Source organism: Heloderma suspectum, chromosome 3 (assembly GCF_057233095.1).
Source record: "Heloderma suspectum isolate Gila_16-S chromosome 3, 16-S_ref, whole genome shotgun sequence".
In the NCBI taxonomy this organism is placed as follows: domain Eukaryota; kingdom Metazoa; phylum Chordata; class Lepidosauria; order Squamata; family Helodermatidae; genus Heloderma; species Heloderma suspectum.
In genome coordinates this window covers 183,994,948-184,000,606 of record NC_139460.1, presented here as the reverse complement: position 1 = coordinate 184,000,606, position 5,659 = coordinate 183,994,948, and the positions used below count along the sequence as shown (strand labels likewise).

The window sequence follows — 5,659 nt, the reverse complement described above, 5'->3', positions numbered from 1 at the left end:
GAAGCAAGGGGGAAATAGCCAGAAAGAATCAAAGCAGAGGAATAAGGAAGTCTGGAAAGAAAAATTGGATAAATAAGGATAAGGGGGGCTGCGCCCCATCCCAAGAAGAAGAGGCTCCTCAGCTGTGGGAATGCTTGCTGTGCACGTTTACTCTGAAGAGGACAGGAAGTCGCCCATTAAACTAAGCTGGACTTACTTCAGAGTAAACATCTGTAGGATCGTCCTCCACCGCTCTGCATTTTACACTATAACTTTTTGGGTGGCCAGCAGAAAATCTGGATTGTCTAGGAGAACGAGGAGACAATCTTGTGTGGGTTGAATCTCCTTTTTGCAAAAAGATGGGTGGCGATTGAAATACAAACGCACCCCCCGCACTCCGTTGCTGTTTTTAATTAGTCCTATGCGGATTGAGGGAGGAAGGCACTTGGAAAGATGAAACATATCCCCCCCCCCCGTTTCAGGCCCGGGCCGCCCCCGGCCGGTTTCTGAACCTAGACCGATTAAGCACTGCGCATCCTTCCACTGGCAAGCAGTTGGTGAGGAGACAAACTCTTGCCACACCCTGACTCCGGGAAGGACAGGGAGGCTGAGGGCCGCGCTCCTTTCCAGGCAGACGCAGAAACGCCGGCATCGTGCGCACACGCAGGATAAGGAACCCAGACTCACGCCGGCTTTCAACAGAGGAGGCAGGAGTCTCCATTATACAAATATGGGCTAAATAGGATCCCCCCTTCTCCCTGCACCCCTGTTAGTTCAACAGCAACAACAAAATATCAGTGGATTCTCTAAAATTCAATACTTTAACTTTTAAAAACTTGAATGCCATTTGGGTTGGTCTCCTCTCGGGTTTTGCACAGTCTTATCTCTCTAGGGGTGTCTAGGGGAGAATCTGCATCTCTCCCTCTCATGTTCTCTCTCTCTCTCTCTCTCTCTCTCTGTGTGTGTGTGTGTGTGCGCGCGCGCGCGCTAAATATACAACATAGGCGATCTCTTTGAAATATATATCTACTATTAATCACTCGCCCCATCTATCTACAGTATAAAGGAAATAGTTCACATTCCCAAGAAAATTGCCCGTTCGGCCTCGGTTAATAGTTAACTCTGAACGAGAATAGTTCCCAGGGAAATGAGGAACACGAGAGGAGGGAGGAAAGGTGAGCAGGCTGTCAGCCCTTTAAAAGTGGGACTATTCCCGCCGCAGACCCCTTGAGGAGGCATCCTGGCCTAGGCTCCGGAGTTCGGTCTCCAACGTGTCACCAAGCTACGAAACAGTGACGGCAGTGGGGTGTGTTTGGGGCAAGGGGGAATTATGCTTCTCCAAGGGCTTCTCACACCAGGAGGCAAATTCGCGGGTGGGGGAGGAGTGTTCGGAGAACTGAACTCTGAGACCAAAGGAACCAGCCTGTCGGCCTGATCCACAAACAAACCAGGCCGGAATAATTAAACTCCATTCCGTGGCGTGGGAGGCAATCGGTGCATTCAGTTGAAAACGGGGTCCTGTCAGCCAATCAGCCTTAGGCAGCCAGGTTCACAAACCAGTTCCCCAGGAGTGCTTGGGCGCCATCGGAGCTCCCTGCAAGTTACCCCGCCGGGCGTTTTGCGTTTTAGACCTCAGGAAACGGCGGCGGAAAGGAAAAGCGTCACTAGCGGCTGGGGCTGGCTGGACTGCGTGGGAGGGGGCTGGAGAGGTTATGTCACCACTTCACGTCTCATTCTTTACATGCAGCCTACGAGGCTGGACGAGCACTTCGAGAGGATAATGAGAGGACTCTGTTTCAGCAGCTGGAAAATCGGGTTATGCACTTCCTTTGCTAAAGGTATACATACACACAGTCATTTCCTACACGTGCCTGCCTGTGCATTGAGACGATCACTGGAGGAGGCTTTTCTTCCGGGCTCCGCCTCCTGACGTTAGGTAGTTGGTTGGGAGCGGGAGCGGGATAGGCCTTTTCTGCGCTGGCGCCCGGTCTTCCCAAAGCTCGGCGGCGCCGGTTTTAAGGTCGTTTGCGCTCCAGGCGAACGCCTTTTTATTGTATCAGGAGTTAAAAAAACTAACTAAACTTAGCTGAATTCGGTTGTATTCTGCATTTGTGTTGACTGGGTACATTTCTTTCTCTAAAAAACAAACCCTCTCCTTTAATTATATTATTGTTCTTATCGTGTCCTCTTTCAGTTTTTTTTTGTTGATTGTCAGGTGTCCCTAGATTTTTTGGTTTTTTGCCGAAAGGCGGGGTGTGTGTGTGTGTGTGTGTGCGCGCGCGCGCGCTGTATATCCAGAGCCAGCGCTGATAGAGAATTAGTGAAGTGTCTTCCAGGAGCTGCCACACAAGGTCTGGATGGAGCGGGGCAAGACACTCAGCAAGGTTGTTTGAATTGCTTCATAGCAAATTTATGGTCCAAACGGGTCTCTTGACTTTCCAAACCTTTCTAGTCCTCTTCTTTCTTTTTACCCAAATCACCTTCACACTAACTCAATCAGACGGGCTGGAATTTCACGCTTGGCGCTGAGATACTTCTTCCGCTATGTTGGTGTGCACGTGCGATCTTCGTTCGTGCACACAGAAAGCGGAAGCCAGCCTCCTTCTTACAGTGACCTCATAGGCTGGCTGGCTGGCTGGCTGGCTGGCTATCTATCTATCTATCTATCTATCATCATCATCATCTATTTGATTAGATTTATTAGCCGCCCATCTGGCCGGCTACCCGGCCACTCTAGGCTACCCCACGTAGGTCCTAGATTCCGAAGTGGAGTGTGTGTGTGTGGGGTGGTGGTGGTGGTGGTGTAAAAACGGCTTAAGCCGCCTCAAACCCCGCGGCGGCGGCGGCGGCACCGCCTCTGGCCGCACAGGGCCGACTTTCCGAGCGTGTCACGCCCTGAGGCAAACGCCTCACCTGCCGGCGGCTGGGGCGCGCTTCCACCTCCGCTGGGCGAAGCGAACGGAGGGGACGCCAAGGCGGGGCGGGCAGCCGTTCTGTCCCTGCGGTCTTTTCGCTGGCCATTCCAGAAAGCCTTTTGCAGCAGGCCACGAAGACGCCCAGTCCCATGCAGAGAGCGCGCGATCTCAGCCTAGTAGGTGGGGGCGGGGGCAGCTGTGGCAAACGCAGGCAACCCCAATCCTTTGCCCTCTTCGGGAATAAGTTTCACCTTGTGCAATGGGACTTACTCCCTGGTAGGACTGCAACCCTAAGCTAGAAGAGGCTTTACTCCTCACTTATGACAATGGGCTGCAAAATGTAGATTTAACCAAAAGGAAACCTGATGTTCCTGTTCCAGGGTTTAACATTTATTCCCCTAAATAATAGGCCGGGTATATGCGGAGAGAGCGAATGATATCTTGACTGTCTTGACTTCAAAGCCCACATTTTTATGTGTCTGCCTAGATTCCTGTGGCCGGCTGGGACTCTGAATCCCGAGACTTCCGTAAGCGTTGAGCACCGGGTTTGGCAGAATGTCCAGTTGACCAGAACAGAAGGGAGGAGAAACGAAAAGAAGCGCCAGAGGAAGAAGTCGGGTTTGCTCGACAGGAGACACAGAGGAGGAGATTTAAAGAGTGGCCCCTGGCCTGAAAATCGATGGACTCTGCAGAGGACCCATTGACTTGTGGAGTAACTGGGTTAGAAGTCGGAGCTGTCCGCTTAGGGAAAAAGGTCCAGCGCTGGCAGCATCTATGCCGCCAGTAATATACCTGCATCCCTGGCAAGACAGGCGATTTCCCAAATCAACAAATGGTCTGTGGAGAGAAATGGACAGCCGAACTGAAAGGCCTTCGAAGACAGCCGGCATTAAGACGCTTCAGCACTTATGGGCAGTGCAACCCTAAGCATGTGTATTCAGAAGTAAATTTCACCAAATTCAGTGGGACTCTCCATTAGGACTGCAGCCATAATCGGCTAATGAACAATTAAGGCTGCAATCCTAGGCACACTTACTTGAGAGTAAGTCTAATTAAATTTTGTGGAACTCATTTCCCAATAAACCTGCTTAGCATTGCCCAGACATTCATTTTAAAAGGCAGTGCTTTATACAGAATGACAAACCCAGTCATCAATGTTTTAAAACCGGAATAGTTGAATTAAAGTTACATTCCACACGTCTAAACCCTTCATAGGAGAAGAAAGGGGGGTCCTAAGTTTCTGAACTTCTACAAAGAGCAGAATGTATCAGGCTGGCACCAAAGTTGTGTAAAAGTAAAGGAGAGTGAAATACACTCCGTGTATTTTAAGTGAAATTGAGTTAACATGACTGCCATTCCCCTAAAACACGCCTACATGTCCCATTGTATTAAATGGAAGCAAGTGAATTGAGAATCGGGGCCGAAATCACTTAACTGGATTGGAACGGGGCTGTTTCAGTCATTTCAGTCATAGACTCGCACCCCCACCCCACACCTGAGGTCACACTACTCCCTTAAACTCCACTTCTCTTTCCTGTCTATCTGGAACTGAGAGGAGAAAGACCAACAACAAGCTCTCCTGGGCCTGGCGGGACTTGGAAAGTCTGGTCCGGGGGTTTCACCCCTCTTCGGCTAGCGCAACCTACTCCCGCCCCGCTCCCTTCCAATACAGAAAGACTAAGAACTGAGTGCGGGGGCTGGACCACAATCCCTTGCACACTCCGCCCCTTCATCTTTTAGTTAGACGGATCGTGCCCTTTCTCTCTCCTCTCCTCCTGGGCTTCTGACAGGAGCCCGCCACGACCTCAACTTTTCCGCCCCCCTTGCCTTTCCCTTGATTTCTGAAGGGAGAAGTACCAGGATTTAGCCTTTGGTGGAAACCACTGTCTTCTCGGCAAATTCTGATCCCAGATATGTGTATGGGGGAGACGGATAAGGGTGACTGTTAGTACACATTAGTGGGAGAAAGATACTTTGCACATGTTCAAGGCCACCTTTATTGCTATTTTTCATAGTCCAGGGCTGGTGCCTAGCACTGAAAACAGGTCCATCGAAGGCTGAACACTGGCCCAAATTAAACCAAACCTATTTCTCATCCGATAATTTGTAACCCAGCTTAGACGAACTGGGTGGTTTGGTCCCAGTTAAATCGGTCAGCGTCCTCTCTCCATCCTGGCGGCGCCGCTGGGTTGCTGATCTGCGGAAAACTAGCTGAAGTCCAACGATTGCGAACTGCCTTGGTCCTTGGAGATCCTGCTGTCGCCGCCACGATTTTAGAGGACCCTTCAGTATCTTGAAAAACACAACTGAGATCTGGCGGCGGTTTTACTGTGGCTTCAAAAACCAGAAGATGTTCCTTTGAGCAGGTGGGAGGTCAGATGCCCACCTTGGAAGAACTCCTAAAGCCTGGTAAAAAAGGAAATATCGTTTAAAGAAATATAGATCTACCAGTAGATCTATGTTCTACCTCCTCCATCGGCCCCCGCACCAGCTTTCATGCAGAGAGGGCCAAATTTCTCCCTCGCCCCCCGCAGGACGATTATTCTGGGCTTGACCTAACCTGTGCCAGTAGGAGGTGTGTGAAGTTAATCCCAGCCCCCCAACCCACCCTGGCCCCAATAGTGTCTGCAAACGTAGTCCAGACTTGTGGAAGCTAGTCTCATTGAGTCAAGTAGGACTTACTCCCAAGTAAGTGTGCAGGCTTCGTGAACTGGATGCAGCAAGCCTGCTAGGTCGACTCTGATTTGGCAGAGGGGGGGGGGGCG

The 5,659-nt window shown here is 50.8% G+C and overlaps 1 long non-coding RNA gene across 1 annotated transcript; it reads left to right on the top strand.

Annotated features, from left to right (window-relative positions):
• The first annotated feature begins 1,113 nt into the window (after nucleotides 1-1,113).
• LOC146350517 (uncharacterized) lies at nucleotides 1,114-4,221 on the top strand. The gene is made up of 3 exons (XR_014788861.1): nucleotides 1,114-1,154; nucleotides 1,727-1,817; nucleotides 3,382-4,221. It is a non-coding gene; the product is annotated as an uncharacterized LOC146350517 (long non-coding RNA).
• Nucleotides 4,222-5,659: the final 1,438 nt, after the last annotated feature.